We start from the raw sequence: 18,131 nt of genomic DNA on the forward strand, positions 1-18,131 counted from the left end.
TTTGTCCGTGATGTGTTTGGCTGAACAGAAATCCTTAATTTTAATGTAATCAAGAGCATCCTTGTGCGGGCTGGCGGTGGTGTTTGTGCATCGCATTGTGGTCTTGAGCTTGAACCATAGCCAGGCACACCCAGATTTCATTCCTGGCTCACCATGTCCTTAGATGTTACCTAGTTAAGTTACCTCTCTATTTTTTTTTCACTTTCACTTCCCCCACCTCCCAGCTATTAGAACGACCTGACCAAACGTTATCAAAACAAACACCATGAACAATATTAAATCTCTTAAAGATGACTATCCCAAACGTTATTTCTCAGCACAGGTGATCTTCATGGCATGGGACGAGGTGATCTTAAGTCCTCGTAAAGCATCCCTGGCAGCTCCAGCCTGCCTGTCATTTTTAAATTCAACAAGAGCAATGCTATGCCTCCCAGGAATTACACGTACTTCCTTGGATACAGGGAACTAAACAGCATGGACAACATCATCCCATTAGTCTCTGCAGTAAATTATTAAGGAACAAAGTATAGTTGGAGGTCATCAGGAAACTGAGGACTTGGTGTTCAATTTCCTTGGATGTTAACTGAATTTGATATTCCCTGCCTGGACTTTTTGTTTGTGGTTGTTGCAGTCCTATAGTTTTGGCTTTTTTCAGCTCTTTATCAGCAAAAGTGCCACATATTTTAGATAATTGTATGAGAATCTGTTTTTGCATACTGGATTCACATTGGTTTACCATAAAATGGGAATCCTTGCAACTGTCTCAAGGCATTCATTGATGAGCCCAGTTCCTGAAATACGATGGAGGCTTGCCACAGTATCTACTACATGACCAAACTGAGACAACAGGGCATACAAGAATCTCTTCAATTCTTCTTTCAAATTTTGTCATTCATATCATTGATATAAATTGTATGATTTGGTTTGATATCCATGTTTTGGGTTCAACTGCTCAAATAGCCTGAGGCCTACACTGTCTCCAGTTAGCACTCAGCAAGTTCCCTCTCTTTCAATTTTTCATCTCAAAAATGGGGATAATATGAGATAATCCTACTCATCTGAAGCAATTGAGATAGACTGTTGGTTGATAAACTAAAAACAGAGAATCATTAAACACCATACATATGTTAAACATTTTCTTTTAACTTAAAACATATAAATATGCATTTATTTATACATCTTTTTGTAGTGCAAGGGCATTTCTTTGAGAACAATTTGCTAACTGTACTTCACTTCTTTATTCTTACTAACCCAGATCCATAATGCATTGGGAACAATTTCCAGTTTGGGATTCTTTAAAGTGTAGCAACAATTTATGTCTTCTGGATTTTACAATATTTTCTGCATTTTTACAGTTGTTCTTATTCATATTCAGTTAAACAAAGTTTTGTTTATCATATCTTTCCAAAGCATTCCACTAAATTTTCTTAGAAACAAGTCTTCATACTCCTTTTAATTAGTTTATGTACTCCCTAATTAAATTGTACACTTATAACAAGTACAATAGGCACAAACAGATTTGAGAACAAACAATATGTTTTTGTAAGCATATGACTCAACATGTGTCGTGTTGAACCGAAGCGCACAGGCAAACCAGAGTCCTTGGCTGCAAATGGTGCACATGCCCTTGGAATTGGTCCTTGTGAGTTATGGAAAAAACAGACATCCTTGGAGAATGCAATGAATTGTTTAAGTGAGGCCTGCTTCAGATTTTCCATTATCTACCTTTTGGCTAGTTGTGCCAAACACTGTGCCTGGTACTTTGGAAATGCTCAGTAATTGTTAATAATTGTTAATATTAGACTAGTGGTTCTCAACTCTGAGTGATCAGTCCTCTTCTTCCCCCCTGGTGACATTTAGCAATGTCTCAGTGTCTGGAGACATTTCTGGTTTTTAGAACTGGAGAGGTGGAATCTAGTGGGTAGAGGCCAGATATCCTAAACATCCTCCAATGCCCTAGACAATCCCCACAACAAAATGTCAATAGTGCCCAAGTGGAGAACGCTGCACTAGACTATGTGCTTCAGGAGAACAAGAACCATATATGTGTTTATTCACAATTATATCTCTAGTACCTAACACATCCCATGGTTCATAGTAAATCCTTAATAAATCTGTGTTGATACGTGCATGCAAACTGACTAAATGAGTTAAAGCATTTGAGTCGAGTGAGGGCACATCCTCAGAATTACGCCCAAGCCTTCAAAGAGCACACAGACCCCTTCCCAGAAAGTTAATCCAGAGTACCCTGTGCCTGAGCCTGACTCCTGTCTACTACAGTAGGTCAACTGTGATTGCTTTAGTCTTCGTCTGCTTATATGGTTTTTGCCTATCGTATTTATCCACTCAGAATTATTTTTTTTTATTCTTTTGGTAATTCATCTCTGACTAGATCCCTGAACATTGCTCCCACCCTACAATTCAACTTTGGCCCATTACTCTGGGGAGCCCAGCCACCCACCCCTCCATTGGTGGTCAGTCATCCCCTCGCTCTCCTGCCTGGCCCCCAAGGGCTTGCTTCTGTTCTGCCCCTGGCCCAGGGGAGGTTAGACAAGGGGAGAATGCAGGTGCTGGAGCTGGTTAGAGAGAGGCTCAGGGAAACAGGGGACCTGAGGTCTACTGCTTATCCCCAATATCTTGGGTAAAATCCCATATTTACCTTTTCTTAATCTCAGTTTTCATCCATAAAATGGAAACAATAATGCTTTTCAACTGACTTCACAAAGTGGTTTATAATAAAATGATAAATAAATGTAATATTCAGAAAAGTTTACAAATAACCTAAAATAAATGTCTTTGGTAACAATGTCAAAGAAAACAACTTTAAATATATGTGTGTGTGTGTGTGTGTGTATAAACATCTTATATTTCTTTACCACTATTGTATTCTCACAGCCATATCTGACATTTATATAATGAGTAAAGTTCGTAAAGGGCTTTATCTTGGTTTTTTTTTGTTTTGGGGTTTTTTTTTTTTTTTTGGTGGCTGATCAGTACAGGGATCGAACCCTGGACCTTGGTGTTATCAGCATCATACTCTAACCAACTAAGCTAACTGGCAAGCCCAAGGCTTTATCTTTTGGTCTTCATGACCTTGTAAGGCAGGCTGAGAAATGTTATTTCCATTTCACAGATGGGAAAACTGAGCCCTATAAAGGTTAGTGCTTTGCACAGCTTAAATAGGTAGTAGGTTCCAGGGAGTCTGGACCAGGACATAGACCTTTGCTCTTTCCACTATGATATCTGACAGAGTTTGGATGTGTTGTCCCCACCAAAGCTCATGTGGAAATCTGATCCCCAATGTGGCCTTGCTAGAAGCTGTTTGAGCCATGGGGGCGGGTCCCTCATGAATGGATTAATGCCTCTCTGGGGGGTGGGGGTCCTGAGTGAGATCTTGCTCTATTAGTTCCCACAAGAACTGTTTGTATTAAAGACCCTGGCACCTCCTCTCTCTCTTGCTTCCTCTTGCCATGTGATCTGCTTGTACCCGCTGGCTGCCTGCCACTTTCTGCCATGAATAGAAGAAGCCTGAGGCCCACACCAGTTGCAGCTGTCCCAGAATCATAAGCCAAATAAACCTCTGTTCTTTATAAATTACCCAGTCTCAGGTATTTCTGTTATAGCAACACAAAACGGACTAATACAATATCCTACTACTAAGCAGATCCTCTGAAGACACATCAAAATGACTTAGATGAAGTCATACAAAACAATCACATTATAAGGGGATTGGCATAAAAGAAAGTTGCACAGCATAAACCCTAAGTATATTTTACAGTCATATTGCATGATGTAAAATGGGGAAACAGCAAAGCTAGGCAGCATTTTGTCTTTTCCTTGCTTTGAAACATTTCACTTGGAGGGGATTTGCATGTGGCCTTAAAATTTCTCCACTCATCCAAGTTTTGGCTCTTTTTTTGTGGCATGAATCTACAGAACAGCAAATGCCATAACTTTTAATTCACGCATGATTGTTGCCTGTGTCACTCTGTGAAATTCAGCCAGGCTGAGCAGTACTTGCAGATGGATGGAATGGAAGGAGGCACCGGGACTTGGAAGTATCTCTGTCCCCCGGGGTAAAACACAAGGGAGGGAAAAGGAACCAAGCAGTTGCAGCTGCAGTTAATAATGGTTTTGTGCACAGTGCAGAACAAGTACAACTGCAAAGTTCTGAGCAGCAGTTGAGGAGGGAAAGGGTTCCAGCAGGTGTGTGAAGCACAGAAATGGGGCATTCAAGGTGGAGTTCCCTTAGAAGTCCAGGACACCAAGCCAGGAGTCTGTTAGCAGTGGGGATGTTTGTGAGTTTGGTCCCTGCAAGCTGGAGTGGTGAGGCAAAGGGAGGCTCTTGTTTTAAGAGGAAATTGGGACACTGGCCAGGTTATTGGGAATGGACTCAGAGATAGAAGCCCAGATGCAAGAAATGGGGCATGGAAAGAAGACCAAGAATTCAGGAATAAAATAGATGCTACTTAAGAACCTCTCTAGGGGTTGGTTGTAGTGGAGCTGGAGTAGAAAGACTGTTCGGTGGGAAGAGGAAAATGAAGACACCAGGTTCTAGACTGGACAGAAGAGGTGGTAGACTAACAATCATCAGTAAGCTGTGGGATCCTTGGTTGTTTCTGTGGTCCCAGCATGAACACAGTACCAGGCACACTGGATCTCTGGGCTCCAGAACAATCCCTTCCCATTTACCACCCTAGAGTACTCTCAGATGGTACCATAGAGCTACTATTGGAGAGGTAAAAGAAAATGTGAGAAACTCTCTGAGTTGAGATTTTAAATATTTATAGTATTCTCTGCTACAGATCTTTAGTTAACTTCTTTTGCTCCCTGGTGCCACCTTGCACCTGTCACCAACCCACAGATGTCTTTCCAGGCAGTCAGCCCTGACCTCCTAAACCTGTGGGCAATCTCCTTGAACAAAGCCTATCAGAGGCATTAAAGTGGGAGGGAGGATGGGAGAAAAGGAGCAAGGGAGGGGAGGGGACCAGCTCTAACAGAGGCCTAAATTGGGAGGACACTGAAAAGGAAGTGGTGTAGACAGAGAATACAGGTGGCTCTCCAAAACATTTTGCGCTAGGATTGAGTCACTGTTGTGCATAAATCTTTCCAATATTGATCTACAAAGGAATGAATAAGTCAATGATGAATAAACAAATCAGTAAATGAATCAAAAAATCAGTGAGCTGATAAATGAATGAATGGTGAAGATAGGAAATGGCAACATGCAACCATCATTATACAGGTATGTGTATGAGCGAGAGTGTGTGTGTGTGTGTGTGTGTGTGTAAATGAGGAAGAGATCAAAGCGTCAGTGGCTGTAATAGGTACACAGAGGGATACTCTCACTCTTAGATTGGAATTGGTGACAAACTAAAGGAGAAGTCACAAGCCCCAAAGTGCCTCAGAAGCCCTCACCCCTAGAATGGTCACAGACATGTTTAGCAGCTGCACCCTCACAGCTGACAGCTGTCACGTTCAACCCTCCCCTTTCCCCATCCTGCCACAGGATATGGAGCAAAGAGGGGCCCAAGTCAAAGAACATGCCACTCAACCAGTCCTTTCTCTGACGAGTCACATGTTTACTCCCTGACACTACAAATAAACAGAGTCACTCACAGAGTATATAACTAATGCATTAATGCAAATGAAATCTTGTGCTTCTGAAGGATCAGAAACCCAGCATTGGCTGAAATAATACTTTATAAATGCACTGTACAACAGAGTGGCAAAACTGTAGCTATACAGAGTGGGGTAACCTCTAGCTTGATTTTTAAACTAGTCAATCTACAGGGGGAAAATATTTCCTAATAACCTGTCATGGCTGACCTCTTCTGAATGGATATCAAGTTCTTAACTAACTGATAGAGGGAGCAAGTACCAGGATCACCTGGGGAGATTTGTCAAACTTCACATGCTCCAGTCGTCCCAGCCCTTATTCTCATATTCCCTGCCTGAGACATAAGCCATCAGAGGACAAGGAACTAGACCTGAAGTTGTTTGCAGTATCACTAACACCCAACACAGTACCTACCACAAAGTGTGGGCTCAATATGTATTCTTAAATAAATGAAGAATAGTGAATGAATTTGGATATTATAATCATAGAATTTGAAGTTTGAAGAGTCCTAGAGCTTAATCAATTACCTTCTTATTTAATAGCAGAAGTTAGGTCCAGAGTGAAGTGACCTGTTTGATATCACACATATAACTAATGGCTCAACATGGCTACTAAAATTGCAGGAGACTTCAGTGTGGTTAGTGTAAAATTATAAATTAATCAGTAAAATTAATTGTTTTTGCAAAGAACAAAGCACCAGTTTTAGAGAATTGGTTAGTGCTGTGGTTTGAATGTTCCTCCAAGCTCACGTTGGAGCTTAATTCTTAATATGGTATTTGAAAGTTGGGGCCTTTAAAAGGTGATTGGACCATGAGGGCTATGCCGTCATCAATGGATAAATCCATTCATGGATGAAGTGGTTAATGGATGAATAGGTTACCACGAGAATGGCACTAGCAGCTTTATGAAGAAAGGAAGAAGCACGTTGGCAGGCTTTTGCCTTCCTGACCACGTGATACCCTGAGCTGCCTGGGAACTCTTCAGAAAGACCCCCCCCCAAGAAGAAGGCCCACACTAGCGGTGCCCCCTGGACCTTAGGACTTCCCAGCCTACAAAACCATAAGAAATAAATTTGATTTCTTTATAAATTACCCAGTCTCAGGTATTCTGTTATAAGCAACAGAAAACAGACTAATCCAGTCAGATGGCCTAATTGAAAGAAAGAAAAGACATGCTGGGATCACACTTTCAAGTGTAGGGGGTACGGCCAAGGCTCAATCCCATTGGGATCTTGTCATCCCCATTCTGGAAAGCCCTTCTGCCAACTAAGCTTTGTCTTACAATCCTAAGCTTACAAAGCACAGTCAAGGCACATGGCTTGTCAGAGAGGTATCGTCTCCTCAGCAGGAGAAAAAGAGCCAGTACTGAATGCCAATTCTGTGCTAGGTGTTTCAAAGAAGATTCTGAGAGAGATGCTCATTGATAAGAGCGATCTAGGTGAGATTCCATTTTAAGTCATATGATCCTGATTATGAAGACCCTCAGGACCATGAGAACATCTTTTCATGAAGCAACAGTGAAGTGTCATGAATGTGGCTACCAATTTCAGGGGAATACCTACCTATTTCTATTGTCAAGATCTCAGAAATAATTCAACATTTAAATGGTTACTTCTTTTCTATTCAGCAAAGTCCAGAATAAAAACCACCGACTCCACTTGCAGGTTCTTTTCAATATCTCACACACCAGAGATACATAAATAAATCTATCTGGTTTTCAGTTGCTAGAAAGCAGGTTGTTATTTTAAACTAACTAACTAATTATATATCTTTCCTATTGAGAGTGACATTTTCCATGTGGCCACTAAGACACCACCTAGACAAGATATTGATGAGGCACAATCACCTTCTCACACTGTGCTTTGATAATTGAGCAACTAGAAGGGAACACTGATGTAGAGGGGATGCAAATCTATCAAGCAAATGATCCAGTCATTTTATTACCTTCTTGATAGTAAGGGCACCTTGTGAAACAGGTCCCTGTGAAGAACTTAAACCATCTGTTTTTAGACTATATCCATCCATCCAAATGTCATAAACCAAAATCAAGTGTTACCATGTGAAACATTTTGAAAATATTTGCATGTAATCCTGATAAAAAATGTTTAGAGCAGAATGTTCTTAGCCACTATATTTCCAAAAATATCTCTTGCATATGCCAACAATTGAGCACACAACTTGTGTTATCTGTGACTTCAACCATGTGCACTGTTCTTCATCTTTGGAGCCAGCTATTGAAGGGCATTAATCTCAAGGTTACTCATCATCTGAAGAAGATTGTTGGTCAATGGCACACCCAGTCATCCTGGGCTGGGCAGTTCTAATCATACTCCATACAACATGCATTGCAAATGGAGGATAAGAGTCCTTGTAACCATGGGTGGCCTGCGTGACTGCACAATGTCATTGAGACCAGAGATGTGCTACCATGAGAGCAGAAAGCCATTTCTAAAATTAAAAAATGTATACTATTGCCTTGTTTGCCCTCAGATAACTGATTTGTGAAATCCACCAGTCAATTAAGATTTAAACCTCCAAATGATAAGACTTGCAGTACATACAACATTCTTCTATGAGTTTATCCTGAGAGAAATAAAATCATACCTGATCCCTCATATGTTCATGTAACTCTGATATTAACTGGTTGAAATAACCAAATTTTAAGGAAGTTTATTTTATCCAAATAATTGCTCATGCAAATTTGAAAATAAAAAGCCTCTTTACCAGAATGATTTCTACAGAATGTTATATGCAGCACTTAGGTTGATCTGTATCTCAGTATTTAACCACATCCTACCTGGCAGACCTCAGACACAGGAAAGTGTGGAAGACTGGCAAGTCACCTGTCTACCCCAGGACAGAATTACATCTCACTGTCTAAGGAATTTCACTTGCAATAAACTTTCCCAAGAACCACTTTTATGGTAAGAGATTGTAATTCTAAGTTATGAGACCCCATATTTTTTTATTTAATGGCCCATGATATAATGACAAAAGTTGTCAAGCCCTCCCTCATTCCCACTTATAATCTATGAAATTAAAACAGGGCTGTGGTTTTAGTCAAGGCCAATGAAAGAAACAAGGTAACTCTGCACTAGTTATAAGAATAAACTGTTAAATAAGCAATTCTATTTCAATGAATTTATCTTAATAAAATAAAGATGAGAGCAAAGATTAATGTACAGGGATATTCATAGCAGGATTTGTTTTACGGGAAAAAAATTGAGAGAGAGAAATCTTAATGTTCAATAACAGCATTACACAGATGATGGCACAGCCATTAAAAATACTAATATAGATGAAAAATGTTTACATGAAATGCTAAATAATGAAAAAAGTTATACTAAAGACGGATGAGAAAATTTTTGTGGGAAAAATATATCTAAACATATATAGTCCAGAAGAATATATGCTATAATTATGGCTTATTCTAACTTTCTTCTTTCTAGAATGAATATATAAAGACTTGCATTTCTTAAAAATGGAATGCTCTGAAATTTCCTCTTATCCTTTCATGAAGAGGACTGAAAAAGCACACAAAAGGTGTGTTGCTAAATAGTTCCAAACACTGATAAGGAGGGATCCAAAGGCCACACCAGATCATAGAAACTCCAAGGTCTCGGGGGCCTGCAGAAAAGACTTGGGCAACACCAAGTGCTCCTGGTCAAACGAGGCCCCCAGTGCCTCCCTCCTTGGCCTGATTCCTCTCTGACTTGAGGCTCAGGCTTCATTCCCCATCTCTCAGACTGATTATATTTCAAATGAGTGACTCAAGTGAGCGAGTTTGCCTAATAGATTTCGATTTTGTTTCTGAGACCTTTTCTTTATGCAAGAGTTGGTTAGCTTTGGGTCAGTCATTTATATATTAACACTTCTGAATATTCATAAACAGGAGCTGCTTTAGTGTTCTCAAACTGTGCTTCATGAATAATTCATATGTTTGACAGCAACTATGTTATTCAATTTATTTAAAGACTACAATCAATCTAGCACGCTGCTCCAAAACATAGCAACCAGTCCTTTAACTATAGAGTGCTTTAAAATTTCTTTCTAGTTATTTCTCCATCACATTAAACCAGTAATATAGGGTAATTACTAATAACTCTAACTCCATTTTGCATGTCACCACAATCAACATATTGATTGCTTTTTGATTATAATAAATGGTTGGTTAAATTGAGGGTTTGCGATTAAGAATGTTAAACTTCGATATTTATTTAATTCAGCTGCACCAATTTAGGTTCTACATGGTAATTTCATAAAAAGCTATTGAGAATCAGAGTAGTTATTTGAATCAAATTATAAAGACAGCCCAGTTTCCCCAGGAGAATCTGGCATTTAAGTAAATTACACCAAGTAAGGGTTTGGTTTTGCTGCTTGGAGCATACAAAAAACTCCAGCATTATGCTCATTTTGATATGTAAATAAGTGGAGGAAAACTTAGGAAATTCTTTTGTTAATTTCTTATTTTAGGAAAAGAAATACATCTCTGAGAAAGACTAAATGAAGCCTTATTTACGTAAAACTTTGCCCTAGGTATAGGCAAGGGTATAAACTGGCTGGGTAAAGACATGAACAAGAATTAGGGGGGCAGGGATGGCAGAATAGTCACTTTGCTAGAGAATTGTAGAGATTATCTAGACCTTGGCTTACAGCCAGGAAACCCATTTCAAAGAGATGAAAATCCATCATATTTTAGAGTCCCTGAGGAAGAGACAACCATGTTTTTGTGAAAACCCAGTTTTGTGATTAACAAAGATTAGCCCAAACTGGAATGAGAATTGTTTGAAAACTCTCACTAATATCATCTAGACTGCACTTCCATCTCATTTCCTCTTATTCTCTCTGAATGGCCATCTCTCAACACCTTCCTCATTTATTCAGTTAAGAAATGTAATATATCCCCATGAGGCCTGTGTCTCCCTCTCCATCAACCAGGGACATGATAAAGTTATACAAAAGCAGCTTCTATATTTTCTTGACATGTTTCATATTGTAATGTTCCTGAAATCACTATGCATGATTCATGTACTGTTTGCTGCCCCCACCCCCATAAGCTGTTATGCATGAATTGAATGGCCTCACAATTCATAACGTGATAGAATGGAGAAACTATGGTACTATCACTGCCCATGGGCTCATCTAGACAAGAGTTCCCTTGGAAGTATAACCAACCTGAGCTGCGCCTGTCTTCTTAGAGAAACCCAAGTCCTTTCTATTCATAAAGCTGCTGTGGGAACTAATTCTTCCAGAACCCTGCTATTAGTGCTTCATGGTTTACCTCCATGTCAACACTGGACACCACTCAAGATGACACTTTTCTGTCATCTCCTCTCTCCCAGACCCTTTCCCATACTGTTTCATCCTTTTCTCCCAGTTCAACCCACTGCTTTTCCTTTCCCTCCCAAAGCTGCCAGTTGTACTCTTGGGAAACCCTATTTCCTAAACACAAACTCCACTGAATTTTCAATATCACAAAATGTTCCCTACCTCTTCTTGCCTAAACTGAATCCCAGACCTTCCCAAGGAAACTGCTTGCCCCGTAGCCTTTAATACTTGCTTCTCACTCTTCCACTCCTGATGTATCCTGAGGTCGAGAGATTAGCTTGACAGCACCTTCTCTCATCAGTGCTACATTCAGGCTACTATTCTTCCACCTTTGAGTACATCCTTTTTTCCTTTAAGGCCCACAATCTGTCTTTACTGTCCTCTCTTCCCCATCTCTCTTACTTGTCGACCTCATTATGTCTCATCAGTTCCTGTAAACCCTGGCTCCTCATCCACTACCTCCCTCTTTCCCCAGGTCTGTCAGCACAGATGGTTGCTTCAGTGTCTGTATAAAAGACCCATCCGGCACTTCAGTGTCTTGTTTCTTTCCTTATTCACCTCCAAATACCATCACTTTCACCTACTCCAATAGCCATACCTTAGACCTCACCACTACCGAAAATGATTCCACCTCTAAAGTCTTCAAACACCCCACGAACATGATCATAATCTCCTATCCTTACATTTCTCTCACTCAAAATTCCTACTGTCTGTTCCTGACTTGGTTTCTTCATCCTCTCTATACTTCTATCTAATCTAGATGCCAGAGCCCATCACTTCTACCACTCTCTATCCAGTTTCCTCCACTGTCTCTCCTATGGTCCTTCCATCACACCTGCCCAGCAAACTCCAAGCCTGGAGAACCCAACCACCGGCTTTCTGTGTCCCATACGTAGTCTGCAGGGCACTGATGGAAAAAATAAAGACACGTATAGTCATGACTCTCTGAACTCACAGACTCCAACCAGGTCCTTAGTGGTTCCCAGGCAACTACAATTACTTCTATTGTCTGGTTTAGCTTTTCTCCCACTCTCTACAGAAATCATTTAAATGCCCTCCTCTCCCCCAGCCTTTTAAAACAATATTCCACCACACTTCACCCTCCTCTCACTTGAAACTTCACCTCAAGAAAAGTAGAAGCCATCATATGGGAACTCCCTCAACTTTGTGGTAGCCAATGCACAGTTTACTTATGTCTCTACCTCTTCTTCCTTCTTTTCTCCATTGCCAAAATGGGAAAAGTGTCCTGCATCTTATCTTAGTCTATTCTCTCTATCTTGTAATCTGATCTCATTTGTTTCCACCATCTCTCCAGATTGTATCTTCCTGCACACAATCTCCTTCCTGGAAGCATTTAAACAAGGCCTAGGATTTCCCATCTAAAAATAAAAAGAAAGAAAAAGAAGAAGAACTCAACTCCACATCCACCCTGTCTTGTTTTCTCCCTTTCATAGACAAGACTCTTCAGAGAGGCAGGTGCCCTCAATATCTCTACTTCCTCACCTGTAATTTATTTCTTGACTACTGCAATCTGGGCTTCTCCATGAAGACACTCTCGCTGAGAGGTTTAACCCATGCTGTTAAACCCATTGGATACTTCTGAGTCTTTATTTGACCTCTGTGGGCATTTGACGACATTAACCATATCATCCCTTTTTGAAGCTCTTTTCTGGACTTCTACGAAGCCATGTTCTCTTGGTTTCCATCCTACTTCTCTGGCCACTTCTCAGTCTTTCTCCTAGGCTCCTCTTCTGATGTGCCTGTTCTGTCAATGTGGGTGGTCCTCAGGGTTCTGTTTTGGACCTCTTCTCTTCTCTGCTGGATGATCTCTACCACTTCTATGCCTTCAGTTATCATCTGTATTGTGTCAGTTCAGGTTTTCCAGGAAGCATCCACCAAGATGTGACTAGATGTGCAAGAGATTTACTGGGGAAAATGTCTGCAAAGGATAAAGGGAAAAGAGAGAAGGTAGGCTGGGAAAACACTCAGACCATGTTATTCCAACACCCTTGAAAGAAGAGGGATGAGGAAGGAAGATTGGGTAGAAAGAGTCTCAGACTATCAGGCAGTTCCAGTCAAGCCCATGGAAAATACTGGGGCCAAAGTTGCCTGTTAAATAGTCCCGTGCCAGCTGGGAAGTGTGGTCTTGGTGTGACCATGGTGCTGGATCCAAAGGGGGACAGGCTGTGTCTGTCATTCAACTATGTTTCTCATCGCAGAGTCTCTTGAAGGAGGTCTGTGCAGTGCACTTTCATGGCTACCACACATATCAATAAAATTCAACCTTGACAGGGCAACAGAATCCCAATGGAGCTCCTTAAAAACATATATATCTACATCCCGAAATTTTCATTCATTTGGTTTGGGATGTTACATCCTCATTTGCAAAAAGCTCACAGGCAATTCTGATTCTTAGCCAAGTGTGGGAATGAAAACAATGATTTTTATGTTGATAATTCAAATCATTCTGTATAGTCTAGATCTCTATGCTGAGGTCCAGACTCATATAATCACCTGTCTGCTCGATCTTTACATTTGGATGTCCCAGAATTAAAGTCAACACATTCTGCCGCAAGCCTTTTCCTCCTCTTGCATTTACTATTTCAGTGAATGTCGATACCTTTAACTTTTCTGTGATAGAAACTAGAAGTCACAGTATCATAATTGACTCTTTCCTCTCCCTTATTCCTCATGGCCAGTTAATCATCAAGTCCTGTTGATTCTGCCTTCTTAATATTTTCTGAATCTTCTCCCCTCCCCTGGTGCAACTATGTAAGTTCATGTTATCATTTTTGCCTCCTCTAGTTTGTACTTCACAACACAGCCAGGTGATCTGTCCATAACACAAGTAAGATAATAACACACCATTATATGAGGATAATATCCTCATGTCTCTCAAGATAAAGTCCAAATCCTTTATATATTACACAAGGCTCTATATATTTGGACTCCTTTTTATCTGCCCTATCTTATCTCTCGCCACTGTTCTTCCTTTTGCTGAGCTATTTGCAGTTTTGGGAGACCAGGCCATTGTATCAGCTGTTACTTCTCCCCGAAATATACTGCCCCACTTCCTTTTCTTGCTAATCCCTAGTTTTTTCAAGGCTCCACTTGAATACACTCCCTTTGCAAGCCTTCCTTGAGGTCAACGTCTCATTCCACCTCCACCCGGACTGGGTTAGATGCCCTTGCACTCCCATAGCACCCTATCATTGCGTGTTTCATGATGATGAATGTGATCTTTGAAACTGTGGCTGTGCCTTCTTTACTGTAATATCCCCAGCACTTAGTGCAGTGCCTAGCACAATGCAGGCACTCCATTAACATTTGTATATAAATTAATGAACAAGCGAGCAAGTGAGTGATGTTTCAACCTCTGCACTAGACATTGGAGCTCTAAGTGTACCGTGAGGGCTATGAACCATAGTAAGAGCACAGGCCCTGTGTCCTAGCATGGCTACTTTCTGGATAATCTTGGGAAAGTACTTAATCTGTTTGACCTTCAGTTTTCTCATCTGTAAACTAAAAAATATCCCTCTGTTGTAATGATTAAATAAATCATTATTCAAAACATGGTGCCTGTCACATGGAAAGCAGACTCTAAAATTTTAGTTTCTTGCCTCTCTTCCCTTTTGCAATCTTTTAGTTTAACTCTATGTCTAATCGAATCCAATATGCCTCCTTCATCCTTTCCCCCATAGAGCTATTTCCTTCTGTACATTAGACCATCTTCCCACAACTCATCTACATAGCCACCTTAGTCTTTTCTTTGATTTCTTCCAAGAGACAATTCCTGTACCTCATTGCTGAAGCAGACACCACTAATGGTTTTTGCAGAAACTGTGGCGTCAGACACTATATCAGATCCATAAGTTACTGCACATCCATGTGCGCAAAGGATAGGGCTTGAATTCCCAGGTGGGAAATGATAAATATAATTGCTGAAGTGAAAACCATTAATGGTTTTTGCAGAAATTGTGCTGTCAGATCCTTCATCACTTGGACACTCGAACTCCCAGCAGCAACCAGGATAATAAATTCAGCATTGAAACACAATCTTATGTAAGTATTTCATGGGGACAAAGCAAAGGCTGATAACAAATCCTTCTTATCCAGACGCTCTAAAGAAACTGACTTAGGACTCCAGTCCTACAAAGATTAATCAACTAACTGACTAATTAAATCTTCTACTATTTGCTGAGTGCCTTTTATGTCCTAACCACTGTGAATGGTCTAAGTACAGGGATAAGTAAGGGATAAGTACAGTTTGAAACAAGAAACAACTAGCACAGTAGTTAACAGCGTGGGCTCTAGATTCTGTCTGTTCAAACTCTAACCTAGGCCCCCTTGTTAACTGCTTATGTGACCCTGATCAGTTAACTTCTCTGTGCCTCAGTTTTCTTGTCTGTAAATTGGGGATAATGATAGCATCTTTCTGATAAGGTTGTAAGGAATAAATACACATGTCAGGGATGACTTAGAACACTGCCTGCCACAGTATTCTCTTGAAAATGTTAACCACTATTATTGTGGGAACCCAGAGGAAGGGCATCCAGCCAGGCTGGGGACCAAGAAGGGCTTCCTGAAGGAAGAGTTGTCTAAACTGAGATTGGAAGGATTAGTTTAGGTGAATGAAAGAGTGTTTTAGATAGTAGGAACAGTATCTACAAAGCCCCACAGTACAGTGATTATGATCCAAGGTGGAAAACTGTTAGCTTGAGAGTTGCTGAGTTACTGTGTGTGTCTGTGTGTCTGTGTTGGAAGTAGGAGAGCCATAGAGAGATGAAAAATGTCTTCCACTTGTCCTTCAGGTTCTACTCTCCTTCACCCTGCTCTTTGCCCCAAGACTGACTTGTATGGACTACTTCAGCGGCTCCCTTATTTACTGGTGTCCAGTTGCATTTGGTCGTGAACGGGAGAGAAGACAGTGAGAGTGGGATATTACTCTCTTAGTTCCCTTCTTGTGGGTTCCAGTGGGCCACAGCTCACGTCAAGCCGCTCTCCTCACCCAGGCATGGTAAGGAAAGAATCTTCCCCAGGCATGTTGAGGAAAGAATCCCAGCCAAGGAAAGTGCCTGGGAATAAGCTCACCAAGCCTGATATTTTTTGGATCCCTGGATATTTCTAACACTCACTTGACATTTCTATTCCCATCCCAAGTGTCAGCCTTGAGGAGCAAAGAGAAGAGGGGTCTCTATCTTTCTCTTTGTATACCCTTTCTTTCCCTTAAAGTCTTCTAGGACCAAAAGGCATGGATTTCTCCTTTCCACTTTCTCTGTATCATGTCCTCCCTGTTTGCAATTTGTTGGGGTAGATGGCTTTATGGCCTAACCATGTAATGGAAATGGTATCTACTTTATGCTACTATGTAAACTTCTATGTTCTGAGTGCTTCATGAGTGGCTCTGGAAATAGTATCCATGGGATGACTTGGCTCAAGTGATTACTTGGGACAAATACTTTGGTTTAATGTGCTCATGATCTTTTACCTGTGACATGAAGATTAGCAATAATGTATATATAGTGTGCTACACAATTCCTGGCATGTAGGAAGCACTTACCATACAGTGCCTGTTATTATTTTGTAAGTCAGAGATGATGTAGTAGTGTGATTATTATTAATTCTTAGGCAGTGATTCTGACGGGCTCTCTCTACTGCCCCCAGACAACTACAGACCTGCTTGCATAGCTTTTTTCTTTTTTTTTTTCATTTTATGATTTTTAAGCCTGCATCTAGGATTCTTCTGTATAGAGCTGTGGTAATCCTGTTATCACCTGCCAGCTAATGTCAACTGTTCTAGTTCCCAACACTCCTTCACTTTGCCCTTGGGAAGTACAGCTCACTGAGAAGGAATAAGTCAGCCATTACAGCTGTCTCTGATTCCAGCCCTGAAAAGCTCTCACCTCTGGGCCACTAGCACCTTAAACTTCTAACTTCCTCAGAGCCACTAGCACCTTAAATTTGTCAGGTATGAGAGCTGCTGACATTACCAGAATTGGCCTCTAGGGGCACTCTAATCTCTCTAGTCACCAGAGTTGAAGTGGTCAGGTGGAGATAAAAAGAATGGGCTCTTTAACGCAAAACAAGTTCTTGATCCTAATATAACTAGGAGAGCCCCAGACTGGTTTTGTTTGCACAGCTCCTGGGTTCATAGGATCCAGATTCTTCTCTTTGGTGCTGTTTCACTTGGATGGTAAACCAAGGTGCATGTGCTCTGAGCTTAGGACAGTTTGAGGGTGGCACTATGGTAAGATAGGGTGGTTTTCCAAGTCTTTTCCAGAATGCTATAATCCTCTCTGTATGTTGGCCCCTACCTCATCCTGTCTGGCTCTGAGAAGCACTGCACACCTGCTGTGTAGCAGCCCTGGTCGATGAAGGAGTATATTCTACCTGATCTCTTGACTTTTCACTTCCATCTCCTGGACATTATAAAACTTCCTAGAAATCCTGCCTTAGTTCATGATCTATTTCTCTTAATTCTCTTAGTTTTGCCTGACCTAAAACACTGGTTGCTCATTAGAACTGGTTCTACCTCCAATTCAATCAGCATCTTTCAAAGTATGGTCTGGGGACAAAAGACATCAGAGCCACTTGGGATATTTACTAAAAACAACCATATCCCTTGCCCCAACAAACACACCCCCATAGATATTAGATATAAATTTTTAGAAAATCAAATCTAGCAATGCATTAAAAGAAAAATACATGAAGACCAAGTGGGATTTATTCTAGATATGCAAGATAAGTTCAACATTCAAAAATCAATCAGTGTAATCCACCATATCAACATACTAAAGAATAAAAAGCATATGATCATATCAACTATCACAAAAAAAAATTGACAAAATTCAACACCATTCATGATTTTAAAACTCTCAGTATACTAAAAATAGAAGGGAATTTCCTCAATCTCATGAAGAGCATCTTCAAAAAACCTATAGCTAACATTACACTTAATGGTGAAAGACACAGTGCTTTCTGCCTAAGATTGGGAACAAGGCAAGCATGGCTGCCCTCACTCCTCTTATTCAACATTAGAACTGGAAGTTCTAGCCAGTGCAGTAAAGCAAGAAAAGGAAATAAAAGGCAACCATATTGGAAAGAAAGAAATAAAACTGTCCCTATTTGCATGATTATCTACATACAAAATGCCAAGGAATTTTTTAAAAAAGACCTCTTAGAAT

General features: G+C 40.6%; 1 pseudogene; it reads right to left on the reverse strand.

The window, feature by feature from the left end:
* Positions 1–306: 306 nt before the first annotated feature.
* On the reverse strand, positions 307–935 carry LOC134371160 (U2 small nuclear ribonucleoprotein B''-like; annotated as a pseudogene).
* Positions 936–18,131: the final 17,196 nt, after the last annotated feature.

This window comes from Cynocephalus volans, chromosome 2 (genome assembly GCF_027409185.1).
Source record: "Cynocephalus volans isolate mCynVol1 chromosome 2, mCynVol1.pri, whole genome shotgun sequence".
NCBI classification, from domain to species: domain Eukaryota; kingdom Metazoa; phylum Chordata; class Mammalia; order Dermoptera; family Cynocephalidae; genus Cynocephalus; species Cynocephalus volans.